This window comes from Symphodus melops (genome assembly GCF_947650265.1).
Source record: "Symphodus melops genome assembly, chromosome: 14".
In the NCBI taxonomy this organism is placed as follows: domain Eukaryota; kingdom Metazoa; phylum Chordata; class Actinopteri; order Labriformes; family Labridae; genus Symphodus; species Symphodus melops.
Genome location: NC_136704.1, coordinates 13634367 through 13649167, shown reverse-complemented (window position 1 = coordinate 13649167; position 14801 = coordinate 13634367). Strand labels below are relative to the sequence as shown.

Sequence of the window (14801 nt, the reverse complement as noted above, 5' to 3'; positions counted from 1 at the left end):
GTGTGCAAAGAGCAAATGCTACATTTATTTAGTCAATCTATACATATATTAAGTGAAAACTTAAGTGGGATGAAATACTTACGCCAGGAAATGCGCCTTCATGCTGACTTTAAATTTCCAACCCTGCAGACCCCCACATACTAACAAGAAAAGACATGGCTGCTGACAATAAATAGACATATTGAATCAGAAGTCTGACATGGTGTGCACCAAATGTGGACAGCTTGTAATTGAATGTTTCTGTCATTGAATTCAAACGAGAGAATCTGAAGTCGAAACTAAATTTACTGTAAATGGTATTGACCACAGTCTTCAGGCTTTTTTTGTCTCATTATTTTGGTTTTCTATCCCACTCACTTTTTCTGTCTCTTTGGAAAGTACAATAACAACTTGGCTGCCTCTAAAGACTACTCATCCACTGCAGTTCTCACAGTTTACAGCACACACTTGGGCTCATTTGTATATATTGGTGTATACCAAGAGATCAAACATGTGAATCTGAATTTGCATGTAAACTATCTTGCGTTACATTTTTTTTGGCTGCAAGCGTAATGTGCATCTGAGTGTGTTTCTGTGTTCTATCTTCCTCTCCCATAATGGAGAACCACAAGTGCCAGCAGTGATCTGTCACAATGATGACTTGGTAAGACTGACAACAGTGAGAGCTGGTGACAACAATAGCAAAGTATGACTTGAGTGAAAAAAAGGAACACACTTCCTCATCATCTATGGAACCCTAAATTAAAGTACTATGGAACCCTGAAATCAAATACTTCATTGTAGAATTGTAGGAAATCACTATATATTCACGTTTGTTGTTTTACAAAAAACACATCAAAACCAGCCACTTTCAGCATTACGGTGTGTTGCTTGCCTTGTAAAAGATGATAAGCATCTTTATATTTTTAAACAAATTGTATCATAGAGCTCTAGCGTGTTCGACTTCAGCAGCAAAAACAAGTTCATTTGTGAGTGAAGGTGCTTTGATTACTTTGAACAAAACGTCAGTGCTTCTAGTTTTTATGTGCACTGTAGTTTCTCAGTGTTTAAATGTCTTTCTATTTCTTTGTCTTTTTATTTGATCTCAAAGTAAAGCAATGCATTAAAACAACACGAGCGCTTACTTCCATCTAAAAGGTATCTCTCTGACACAGAAGCTCACTTCTCACCACTAAATGTTTCCGCTTAAGTTTTCTGCCTATTAAAAATGTTCTTCGGAAAATATTACCAAGACCTTGGCACATGTGTCTTTTTAAATAACATACAGAGCAGTCAAGATCTGGACTTTTTAAAGTGTCCTAAGATCCTTTCTTTTTTTAATTTGATGTTTTTTATAGGTGTTTAATATGTTTGTTAATAAATACAAAGCACACGTGCCTTTAGAGGTAATCAACATCTCTCCAGACAGTATTTCAGGAATCTAGCATATAACATCTTTGTTTTCAACATCCCATATTGTTCCATTCTGCTTTAATAATATTGTGGTGGAAATTGTTTTTGGATTTATGATGATGCTGTTTTTTCTTAACTCGACTGATGTGTATGGCACAAACCACATCACATCCTGCAGAGCTTCATTATTTGTTTCCAACCAGGGGATTATTCTACTAGATTCAGTTTCAGGCTGGTTTTATGTGCAGATTATGGCATGGCAAAGTAAGCACTTAAAGGACAGACTACTTAAAAAAAAACAAAAAAAACCTGATTGTTCCATTGCTGTATTTTCGGCAATAAAAAATATTCTTAATGCTCAGGTGTGTGACAAATTAAACTGTAAATAAGAAAGCAGTGTCAGGGAGCATGCTGACTTCAACCGGCATTGTTGAAGGGAATGGTTGTTTTACTTATCATAATGAGTATCAAGCATCACCACATTAAAAACATATAGATTGAGTACTGATTTTTCTTTTTATAGTATAGTTTTATAAATTGTACCAGCCTCTCTAGCTGTAGACTGTGGAGATGAATGTTCTACCTCTACAACAGAGGTAATGCCAAGAAATGAAACAACATGATGTTTTCATATGTAAGCCAACAAATTCTCCATGTTCAAGATGTGAGGACTTTTTAGGTTGTTTTGAAATACACTAATGACTTGTATGATGTATACAAGCTTATGAGACAATAAGCAAACAGACTGATCTATGGTGTCATCATTAACAGAAATAGCTTCTCTCTCTCTCTCTCTCTCTCTCTCTCTCTCTGGTGAGGTTGGCTGTTCAGATTTATTATTTGTGTATTTCTAATTGCCAAAGGATGTATTTTTTTTCTTTTTACGGTTGGCTGCTTTGTGTCTCTGTTACCTGTGTTGCTGCTTATCTTCTCCAGGAAACTCTTGAAAAACAGATTTTTGATATCAATGACTAATGTCAAGTAAAAGATGTGTTTGGCCAGTGAATTTTTCTTTATCTACCAGCCAGTGACTCAAAAAGTTACATTTTGGACCCTGGGTTATTGTACACAGAATTCTTGTGCCAGCAACTTGCACAGCGGTTTGTACAGATAGATAAATAAATATATACATATTATCTGGTTCTTCATAGTATTTCAATTCAATGTAAACCCATTTCTGTCCTCTAGGGGGGACATGACAGAAAATAATTGAGAACCACTGCTGTAGTCTTTCACAGAGAGAGCTGTTTTTTCTGCACACTTGTCGTTCAAATGTTTGCTGAAGTTATCTTTTAATAGGTGTAAAATTATGTGAAAGACAACATATTCAAAATAAGGAATGGTAATGCATGCCTGGTGTCTGTCTTGAAGCAATAAGAGACCAATTACAATGCCTGTAATGCTACTCCGGTAATAAACAACAACATAAAACAGACCCATCTGTTATAGGCACTAACAATGTTTTGTGGGAAACTCAAAACATAACAGGATACTCAGTAAATATTACTGCTGCAAGTCTACAGACAAAACCAGAGCGCATGTCCTTTTAATAATGATCACATTTTTTCAGTTTTAATGACCCTTCTGAAAAAGGGGGTGCTTCCTTGGATACAAACTGTTCTTATTCCTTAACCTTGGCCTTCAAAATTTCAGCAACAGTTTTTAGGGTATGTACAATTACTTTTTTCTTCATTTGGTGCCTATGTCCATTTCCAGATTGCAACCATTGCTCAATTCTCTTTTTCTGTCCTTGTCTGGTCTCTTGTACTCTCAGTAAATCACTAATGGCAACAACAGCCTTCAGCAGACTTCCCAATGACAGCATTAATGATCGGATGACTCCAACGTTGTATTTGCATTATGTATTCATGTTTGTGCTTCAACTGTCTTTCCGCCACCTGTGTGAGTCTGCAGCATGTTCAACCTTGATCCTGCTTGCTGTCTCTTACATTCGCTGCCAATCATCTTATGTCCTTCAATCCTCAGCAAGGTGGTTCATCTAATGAAGGACGAGTGTCGCCCAAGCTCCATGATGGCCAGCTGTACTCCCCGTCTGTGTAACTCTTTATTTTTGTGGCTGCATTTGACTTACTTTAGTCTCTATCCTGCTATTTTTTCCTTTTTCTGGTCCTTCTTTATTCTCTTAGTCTGCTATGTCCTCTACACTCACCTCGTAGGCCCTAATTTCACCTCCAAACAGCTGTTGGTATCTCCCTAATAGCTGTCATGTTGATGTGGATGGACGCTGAACCTCTAGTCTCACACCTTGCAAATGTGGCTCATTAAAGTAGAGAGTGGGGAAGGTGACAGGAGTCTGCATCAAGCTGCTGCGTTCGCCTGACAGGCCATCGCCTGGAACGACCCTTACAAGGTGGTCATAAAAGTATAATGGCATTAAGTGGAGCCTGATTGCCACAAGCTCAAGGTGTTCTCAGTACATGGCGGACATTAATTGAAACAAGACGATGAATATCATTAATACACTTGTAGAAGTTGAAACAAAGTCAATGGCTTCATATGGTTTGAAATGACGGGAAATCATGTTGTATAAACCACAATGATGGTGGTCATCAATTCTTACTCCATCATCGTTAAGCTTATAAAAAAGCATGCAAACTATAGTTTAAAGGTAGGGTAGGTCATTTTCTCCAAATACACTTTTTAGATTTTAATTGGCTTTATGTTTTGAAGTAATTAATAATTGATGTGATCTGATAAGGAATTGAAAAAAAAAAATCCATCATCTGGAGCTCCTCATGTATACATGAGCCTACACTCAAAGCATGAGTTGAAATCGGCTTCTGGACCAGTGGCACTAGTGTATGTATTTGAGGGGCGTGGCTTTCAAGAGAGCACGGGGGGATGCTGAAAGGATGCTACTTTCAAAATCAGGCTAGTTTTCCAAAATTACCCTGCCCTTAAGTGGGCCTAATAAATATCTAGGTTGCTGACCATGTTACAGACCAAAACCATTATTTGTAACAGGCTGTTCAAGATGCTTCTGTAATTAAATGTGCATAGACTACCGTAAATTCCGTACTATTGAGCGCACCTGGATATAAGCCGCACCGGCTAAAAATAAGTAAATAAATGTATTTGTACATATATAAGCCGCACTTGATTATAAGCCGCAGGTGTCCACGCTATAACAAGAGCTATTTACACAGACGTAGGCTACCGGTAACATCCGCAAATACTGTAGCGTCCGTACGGACGTTAAAGGACGACGAGAGCGTTCAAATAATAACTTTTACTTAACCCGATCACTGTCGGCCGTGACCACGCCGTTTACAGCAGAGAGCAACACACGTAACTTGCCGTAACAATCCAACTCTCTCCCCCAGCGTTCTCTCATACAGCCACTCAACACGTTCTCGCTGGTGCATTCACTGACTCTCCACATAATCGGAATTATGAACACATTATCAACTACTGACTTTACAACATGAACCGTTACAATACGAAGCCTAGCCGACGGTGTCTGTAACACGGCTGATGAAAAAGATGACCATAATATATTTCACAAGAAAAAGTCCATCCATTCACTGCCTCAGAATGACTTCATTACTCACTTCCTCAGTCTCTGTTGTCGCTGTCAGTGTCATCTTAACGTGCAGCAGCTCTGTTAGCTTCTTTGACAGCCAGGTCGATCGCCTTTAACTTGAAAGCTGCATCATATGTATTTCTCCGTGTGTTTTCCATGATGAGGGTGCGTGCATGAAGCGCAAAATGACTGATATTAAGATCCGACGTGACGAAGTCAAATGTTTTTGCGGCAGAAGCTCATTGTCCCCCATAAAAAATCCATGCATTAGCCGCACCGGAGTAGAAGCCGCAGTGCTCGAAGTGTGAGAAAAAAGTAGCGGCTTATAGTCCGGAATTTACGGTATTTGAAACTCCTTGACAAACTCAATTGGACACACAACGAACTGCAGTTGTTGAACTTCCAAAGTAAAAACTTCCAAATTACATTTTTCAACACCAAGATGTTTTCTGCATGATCAGACATTAACAGTAAAATATCTCTTTCACACACATACAGAAAAAGGTGTGCACAAAAGCAAGAAGACAGACAATTAAGCAATCATGAACCTATCCAGACACGCACAGCTCAATTTTGGACAAGCATAAGTCAATTTGCATTTGTCCAACTAAAAATATCCATCCATTTTTATGGAAATGTATGGAATACTGTTGAATATTCAAAACAAATACAGACGCTTGAGATGTTGCACAGAAACAGTGTCACAAATTAAGCAGAACAAATGATGCAACAGGAATTATGCCATAGAAAAAAAGAGAAATGAAGAAAACATTACACAATACACATTAACGCATAGATTTAAATTACACATTGGTCCCTTCAACCATTATTTATTCTTGTTGCATATAATCACTATTTCCATACGTCTTGAGAACTCACATCCATATTTATCTTAAAAAGTTTGTGCGGTGTGATGTGAGGAAATGTAGTTTATCACATAATATATATATATAATATATATATAGTATAGTTTGTAGTTTTGCCATGCTTAATTGAAAACTATAGTGTCAACCAATCAAACTGCATGTCACATTTTCCTCTCTTCTCCCAAAGGACCCTTTAAGAAGAAAACCCCCCTCTGAAAAGGCTCACTCATTATTGTATTCTTAGCTTCATGCCAATGGCAGCGAAATGATTCGGAATGGAATAAAAGTACTTCATATCAAGCTGAGACAGGTAACATTTGTAAAATATTTGTTTTTTCTTAAAAAATAATGAAGTGTGAAATTTTCAAAAAAGCTACATGAACAGAGGCAAACAGTGCAGGCCTAAATCCTGCAACAAATAAATGGACATCATTTTTTTCTAAAATGAGAAATATGTCGTAAAAAAAAAAAAAAAACACTATTCTATATGCATCCCCACTAATTATTTATCTACAGTGTTTTAATATCTATTATGTTTGCAGGGTTCAGACCTTAAATACTACGTGTCGTCATGCAGGGTGTTGAAAAACAGGGAGGAGGATCCAATTGCAGGAACAAAAACAAAAAGAAAAAAAGGCAAAAACATTCTACTTAAAACTATATCCAAAATGTTAAAACAAAAAAAAGAAGAAAAAAAAACGGGCCACCAGCGCCACATTCGTTCTGCTCTGAAATACGACTGAAATTAGACACAGGTGAGACTAACGAGACAGGTGAGGACAATAAGGGCAATCAGGACTCAGGAAAACACAGAGGCTGTAAACCAGACAGCAGTGAAGACCAGAACTGTAATGCATATGAAGAAACACTAAAGACACAGAACACAAGAATGCTGGAAGATAGAAGTAATTAAATAAAGAAATAAAGTTTTTTGAATTGAAGAAACAAGGATAACAATAGATTGAAAAAGTGATTAAATATTTTTGTAGGCCAACCCGGAAGAAGCTTCGCCATGGGTTCAAACTAAAATTTGCCAATGGGATTTTTGCATTGGATTTTGGAACACATGTTTCTGATGCATAGCTGTATAGTTCAGCTGGATAATCTTTACAGATGGACACAATTTATATTAGATTTGAAGTGTTAATGCAGATGAGAGAAGTAAAAAGCCAATGATATGCTGCAAGCATCAGTTGATTTTGATGTCACAACATTATACTTCATCAGTCTTATCAGAGGTTTTGACAAGCTAGCGAGAACATAGCTTCATGCATTTTTATTAATCAAATATTTGCTGGAGCACTGAAAAACATGACGAGAGGCTGTAAAGCGGACTAGTGAGAGAGTTCCCGGCGTGATGACATTTACTGTCTCTGACAACCACTGTAGTCTCATTTAGCCACGTGTTAGCAACCGCTGCTTTAAGTTTGTGTAAAAACTTAAATTCACAAGTAGGGGGCTTAGTTAATGTAGTTTATCTGGTCGAAAAAAAATATCATCATCTCTTAAGCTTGTGTTAACCACAGACCTTATTTCACACCTCTAACCACAAACCCATTCAGAATCCCCATGGACTTCTTGAGTTTTGAACCCATTGTGCTAAAATGCTAACTCACATCCGGGTTTTAGGACTGATTCCTATGCACGTCTATACATACAATATAGATGGACACAAGGATACAAAGTAACACAGGAAACACTGAAGATGAAGCGAGAAAACATTAACACACAATTAACACACGCAACACTTGGGAGAACGAAAACAACAGAACTCAAAACTCTAAAATGACTTCAGACACGAGACTTTGAACTCCTATCAGCTAAACTATCTGAAGTGTGTTTGGATCTAATACACAGGTCATTGTGACTCTCACAGTACATGAAAGAGAGAGAGTTATTTGATAGCCCAAATGACATCATGTCCACTATGTCCTTACATCCATCTGTTTAGCTGCTCATCTACCCATCTACATTCAGTTATGGGTTAAATTGCATTATTTGAAGGGAAACAGATATGAGATAGAAGAAAGAATCTGAGCAGTAGGTGGTAAGAAAGGAGGAGATACTCTTCACCATCTGACAGTGACATTTAGAAGAGTCGATGGAAAGAAGTCAGCATCGGAGACCACACACTCACACACACACACACACACATTATGAATCTGTCTGTCTGCCCCTCGAGATAGATTATCATTCTGAGAACTAATGGAAATGCAGGTAGACAAGGGGGCATTCACAGAGCGACAGCTGTATATGCATGCACCAAGATAATAAAGAAAGTCTGAGCTTCAAACTACGAATGAGAACACACAAACACACTCCAAATGAAAACTCTGAGTGTTATGTAAAGTTCTTTAATTGTCAAAAAGAAAAAAAAAGAAAACAGGGCTCTCAATATCATCTGACAAAAACAACAAATGTTCGTTATCATCCTCATTTGGATTTTTTGCAAACCTTCCAGGGCTTTAAACGATTCATTGGTTAACATTACAAATTATTTATATATTAAATGATGTAAATGTCTAAAAGGAATTCATATTTTCAACAACAGCTGAAGTATAAAACTAAATAAAACAATCTGTCGTTCCTAATATCATTTACATCTGCAAGTTGTTTTTAATTAGCTGCACAGGTGCAACAAGGCAGCTGTGGAAGTTCTCTCTAGAAAAATGACAATGTTGACTTGTGAAATAAGAGGTGGAGGATTCGCCTTCAAGCAGAGCATTTGTGCTGAAACTCCTCCTTCAGTATATTCACTTTTAAGCAAAGTTTATTTGCAAATACAAATATGAGGCTAAAACGCTACTGGCAACCTCAAGATGTTTTTGGAGCACTCCCTCAGGATTTAAACCAACAACTCTTAGATCTTAAATGCAGACATACAGCCCTCCTGAAGCCGCGTGCCAGACTGTAAACACATTTTAAAAGCAGCAGCTCAAAGCCTCGCCACAGAAATAGGGATGCTTTCAGGTGAGAACATCTGCAGCGGAGTTTATACACCTTACATGTAACAACAGACACAAATGTAACCGAACAAAATGTAAACTGAACTTTAAATATGTTTCATTGTACGTTCTCTCACCCATATGTCTGCAGCCCTTAAAACTCGCACGCACACACATACACAACAGTACAAGGGCCATTGTAGCAGCCGGTCCGAACTGTACTGGGAGTCTCCTGTTTTCCATTTGACCTTTTGTCACATGTTTGTTGACATTTTAGTATACTCTTGCTCATCTTTGTTAGCAGCATAGTCGACCGTGAACAAACAACGCAGAGGTGCAGACGTATACAAAGAGGGAGAGTGTCAGAAGATGGAGATATAGTGAAACTGAAATACGAGTAAAGCAAACTCAAATGAGAGGAAGTGATAGCTCAAGTTCAAGCCCACGTAAAAAGGAAATTGAGAGGTTTTAAGACAAAGACTTGGAGGAGATTGAGGACGGCGACACAGAAATAGAAAGACAGGAGGGAAATGATGAATCGCAGGAAAAGAGCAAAATTGTAGAAGGTCGTAAACCTGTGAAAAAAAAACAGATGGAAAGAGGATGGATGGACTGATAACATGAATTCGCCAAGTGCGGCAACTCAGAGAAGGCGAAAGGTGCGAAGAGAAAGAAGTCGGTTGAGTGAGTGCGAGAATAACAGAGTATAAGTGAGTGAAAAGGAAAGTGAGCGGGGGAGTGTGCTCCAGTGGAAATTACAGCCATCTGTGGTGGAAATGTCAAAGATATGCGATGGCCCCTTTCTGAAGCAGTGATAATACGTTATGCGCTGTTCATCCCTAGGCAGAAGGTCTAGTAGGATCAATACAGTCGTGGTATTAATATGGTCTCCTCTCCTGAATTAATAAGACAAAGTAGCCCCAGCAGCGTTCACTGGTATCAAAGATGTTTCCACTCTGTTTTATTCTCAAACACTGGGAAGACCAGCATGTTGTCAACATGGCAGTGGGTGATGAGCTTTTTAACCTAAAGACCTGAGATCAGTTCTTCACTCGATGGATTCTGCTATGTTACTGATCTTCGATTCCTTAAGAAGTTGTAATAAGTAAGGGTGTTAGAGAAATGATAAAAATTAATTAATTTATTTATTTCTCTTTCCCGAGTGTAAAAAAACACAAACATGGCTCCAAAGTAACAGTGATTTAAAAGTCAAAGCAGTGTATCTATTGGCCGCCTTATTAGAAATCAGGTGTAAAGAGGAAGATTGGGAATTCTAAAATGTCAGCGAAGAGTTCCTTTGTCTGTCAGTGGCTGTTATCACACTGTGTCACTCTACTGACATTTTGATTAAATGTTCACAAGGACTATTAACACGTAAACAGGTGAGGCATGCTAAGAATAAAGTGTGATTCTTCACATGTACATGCGTCTCATTGCTGAAAGGACACTTTTAATTATCTTTCTTTGGAACAACTTCTCACAACCTTTCGGAAAGTTTACTCTGCAAACTTGAAGTGATACACTCTGATCAACCACCAACTTCACAGCAGTCACAGGACGAGCTGGAGTTCTCATCCATACTGAGTAATGCAGTCCCTCACTCTCACCCCTGGGTCTCCTTCCTGTCGGCCTGCTTTTAAGAAGGAGTGACAGAAGGACATTCTCACCTGATGATCTTTTCTTGGACTGCTGAACAAAATGACATATTATTTGGTTATTTTCACTTATTTAATATCACTATTAACATTGCTATATTTCAGAATCCATTTTCCTCTTTGTTGTTGAAAGAATGTATTTTCTGTATCTTTGAATGTTTGTTTGCACTTGGCTCAATTGTTTCTTTGCAGTCTGACTTGGTAAATGTCTCATTTTTATAAACACCAACATGACTTTTTCAAATGCCTTGTAGATTTCTGCAGCAACTCGGGTCTTTCCTTCTCAAAATGTCCCTTTTTTAAAAATAATTCACAGAAAAGAGTACTGAACCAGTAATTCTAGGGACAAGTAATTTTCATTTCCTTTTTATTTTTATTTTTTAAATGTAATCAGAAAGTGCTGACAAACCTCTAGAACAACAGTAGTTAGTTTGCTGCTTTGGCCTTAGTTCTCCCTGTATTATATGGCTTCATTCTACCATAACATAAATTTAAATGTGAAGACACACAATTATACATTGTAACCGTGATTAAGGGGTCGACTCCGTTTTTTGGTAATGAGAGGGCAACAGTGTCAGGAACCTGCCACGAGGCCAATGGGAGTCCTCAGCTTGCTGATGTTGTCTGTTTGTGTGACTGCTGCAGTGTGTCCCTGGCTTGGAGATTCATCCACACTGTCAGCTGTGCTTGGGCCTGGTGCACTCTGGTCTCCCTTATTCACTCTCTGACAAGTTGATTTACTGGCCTTTGGCTTGGAGAATCCATCACCTGGCAAAGACTGTGATATGTTCTTCTATTTTGCATTAACACAAAATATTGAATTAATCAAAAATGTGTAGTAGAGAAGTAAAACTACAGTTTATAATTTGCCAGCTTGTCTCCCACATTGTGATTGACGTCTAAATGATAGTCATTCAGATCCTTAGAGGCTAACCTAGTGAAGCTCAGCATACATTTGTCTCAAAGCATTGTAGTTTGGAGAAATCCCAACATGTGTGTGAGAGAAATTTAAGCCGACAGCACACACTTGGGAGCATGAGCAGCTTTGTTGTATGGTTTGATCAAAGGCACTTTGATCATATAGGGAGTCGGTCCATACTGTATATGCTTTGATTCATAGGGTTATATACACACACACACACACACACACACACACACACACACACACACACACACACACACACACACACACACACACACACACACACACACACACACACACACACACACACACACACACACACACACACACACACACACACACACACACACACACACACACACACACACACACACACACACACACACACACACACAGTAGTATTACACAAGTAATGGGACAATAGAAAAGCAATAAAATGTGGGCCTAATGTGATTGCGGCTGAATTTATTCTAGGATCCTTCTGTTAATGGAGAAAATCAATAAGTGCAAATTGAAGTTCAGATTGCTGCAGGTAAATGTTACATGACCATCGTGACCTCTCCGTTTGTGTGTCTGTTGCTTTGTAATACAGGTAAAAGCCAGTAAATTAGAATATTTTGAAAAACTTGATTTATTTCAGTAATTGCATTCAAAAGGTGTAACTTGTACATTATATTTATTCATTGCACACAGACTGATGCATTCAAATGTTTATTTCATTTAATTTTGATGATTTGAAGTGGCAACAAATGAAAATCCAAAATTCCGTGTGTCACAAAATTAGAATATTACTTAAGGCTGATACAAAAAAGGGATTTTTAGAAATGTTGGCCAACTGAAAAGTATGAAAATGAAAAATGTGAGCATGTACAATACTCAATACTTGGTTGGAGCTCCTTTTGCCTCAATTACTGTGTTAATGCGGCGTGGCATGGAGTCCATGAGTTTCTGGCACTGCTCAGGTGTTATGAGAGCCCAGGTTGCTCTGATAGTGGCCTTCAACTCTTCTGCGTTTTTGGGTCTGGCATTCTGCATCTTCCTTTTCACAATACCCCACAGATTTTCTATGGGGCTAAGGTCAGGGGAGTTGGCTGGCCAATTTAGAACAGAAATACCATGGTCCGTAAACCAGGCACGGGTAGATTTTGCGGTGTGTGCAGGCGCCAAGTCCTGTTGGAACTTGAAATCTCCATCTCCATAGAGCAGGTCAGCAGCAGGAAGCATGAAGTGCTCTAAAACTTGCTGGTATACGGCTGCGTTGACCCTGGATCTCAGGAAACAGAGTGGACCGACACCAGCAGATGACATGGCACCCCAAACCATCACTGATGGTGGAAACTTTACACTAGACTTCAGGCAACGTGGATCCTGTGCCTCTCCTGTCCTCCTCCAGACTCTGGGACCTCGATTTCCAAAGGAAATGCAAAATTTGCTTTCGTCAGAAAACATGACTTTGGACCACTCAGCAGCAGTCCAGCTCTTTTTTTCCTTAGCCCAGGTGAGACGCTTTTCGCGCTGTTTCTTGGTCAACAGTGGCTTGACACGAGGTATGCGGCAGTTGAAATCCATGTCTTTCAAGCGTCTCTTGGTGGTGGATCTTGAAGCACTGACTCCAGCAGCTGTCCACTCCTTGTGAATCTCCCCCACATTTTTGAATGGGTTTTTTTTCACAATCTTGACCAGGGCGCGGTGATCCCTATTGCTTGTACACTTTTTCTGACCACGGTTTTTCCTTCCCTTTGCCTCTCCATTAATGTGTTTGGACACAGAGCTCTGAGAACAGCCAGCCTCTTCAGCAATAACCTTTTGTGTCTTTCCCTCCTTGTGCAATGTGTCGATGGTCGCCTTTTGGACAGCTGTCAAATCTGAAGTCTTCCCCATGTTTGTGTAGGCTTCAGAACTGGACTGAGAGACCATTTAAAGCCCTTTGCAGGTGTTTTGAGTTAATCAGCTGATTAGTTTGTGGCACCAGGTATCTTCAAAATGTAACCCTAACACAATATTCTAATTTTGTGACACACGGAATTTTGGATTTTCATTTGTTGCCACTTCAAATCATCAAAATTAAATGAAATAAACATTTGAATGCATCAGTCTGTGTGCAATGAATAAATATAATGTACAAGTTACACCTTTTGAATGCAATTACTGAAATAAATCAAGTTTTTCAAAATATTCTAATTTACTGGCTTTTACCTGTACATTCCACTTCCATTCTATTTCCTCAAGTTCGCAGATGACACCACGCTCATTGGGGATGAGTCGGTCTACAGGTGGGAGGCTGACCATCGAGTGACCTGGTACAGTGACAACAACCTAGAGCTTCACGCTCTGAAGACAGTGGAGATGGTTGTGGACTTGTGAAAAAAACAACGCCTCCCCCAGCCACCATCACCAAATCACCTTTCCACTTCCTGGGGACCACCATCACCTAGGACCTCAAGTGGGAGCTGGACATCACCTCCCTCATCAAGAAAGGAGAGCACAGGATATACTTCCTGTGGCAGCTGAAGACGTTTAACCCACCAAAGACCATAATGGTGCACTTCTACACTGCCATAGTCTGGTACGCTGCAGCCACAGCAAAGGAAAAGTGCAGGCTGCAGTGCATTATTCACTCTGAGGCGTGCACGTAAGGTCGTAGCTGACCCCTCTCACCCTGCACATGGACTGTTTGAGACTCTCCACTCTGGTAAGAGGCTGCGCTCCATCAGGACCAAAACCTCTTGCCACAAGAACAGTTTCTTCCCCTCTTCTGTCAGCCTCCTGAACAATATCCCTGCCCTCCCCCCCATACCACATAACATCAGCCCCACAGTCAGAAAACCTCACAGTAATCTGAAGGCTCAAACCGTTTCTTTTTGCGTTACACTAACACTCTCTGGACTTTAAATGTATTCTCTTTCATGCACCCTTTGTACTTTTTTTTTATTATTAATGTTCATATTTGACATTTTTTTTAAATCTGTTTTATATATTTGTAAATGCTTCTCATATTTTATTTTATTTAAGTACTTATTATTTTATTTTTGTTTCTTCTTTTACACAAATACACCATGACAAACTCCTTGTATGTAAATGTGCAACAAACAATTCTGATTTTGTGTTGCCTCTGGTTTGAATTTAAGTGTGGCTCCATGAATGTCAAAAGAACCAGAGTGCCGGATTGATCTCGATTAACAGGTTCTTGTAAAAAAATAAAAATAAAAATAAATATATATATATACAGATTCTGTAAAGTCCAACACCAAACAAATTGGTTTGCGCCTGTGCCCCATGTACAGAAGCTAGTCTGCAAAGCTGATTTCCAATTATCCACTGTCCTATATCTCTATTAAAAGACAAAAAAAAAAAAAAAACAACGCAGCAGAGAAGAGGTGTAAAACTTAACTGTGGTTTGGGCAGACATTATTTCTCCTTTTCTGTCTGTCTTCAAGAGTACTGTAATATTTCTTGATTTTCAGAGCATTTGTCTGG

The 14801-nt window shown here is 39.0% G+C and overlaps 1 long non-coding RNA gene across 2 annotated transcripts in view; it reads right to left on the bottom strand.

Moving 5' to 3' along the window:
• The window catches only part of LOC306835022, a 98821-nt gene that overhangs the window by 47794 nt on the left and 36226 nt on the right, over positions 1-14801 (bottom strand). Inside the window, exon 1 of one of the 2 annotated variants that reach the window (XR_013780557.1) lies at positions 6366-6495. The exons of the other annotated variant lie outside the window; for it this stretch is intronic. This is a non-coding gene — a long non-coding RNA (uncharacterized lncRNA). Of the gene's footprint in view, positions 1-6365; positions 6496-14801 lie in introns of those variants that run through there. 2 annotated transcript variants of the gene reach the window in all.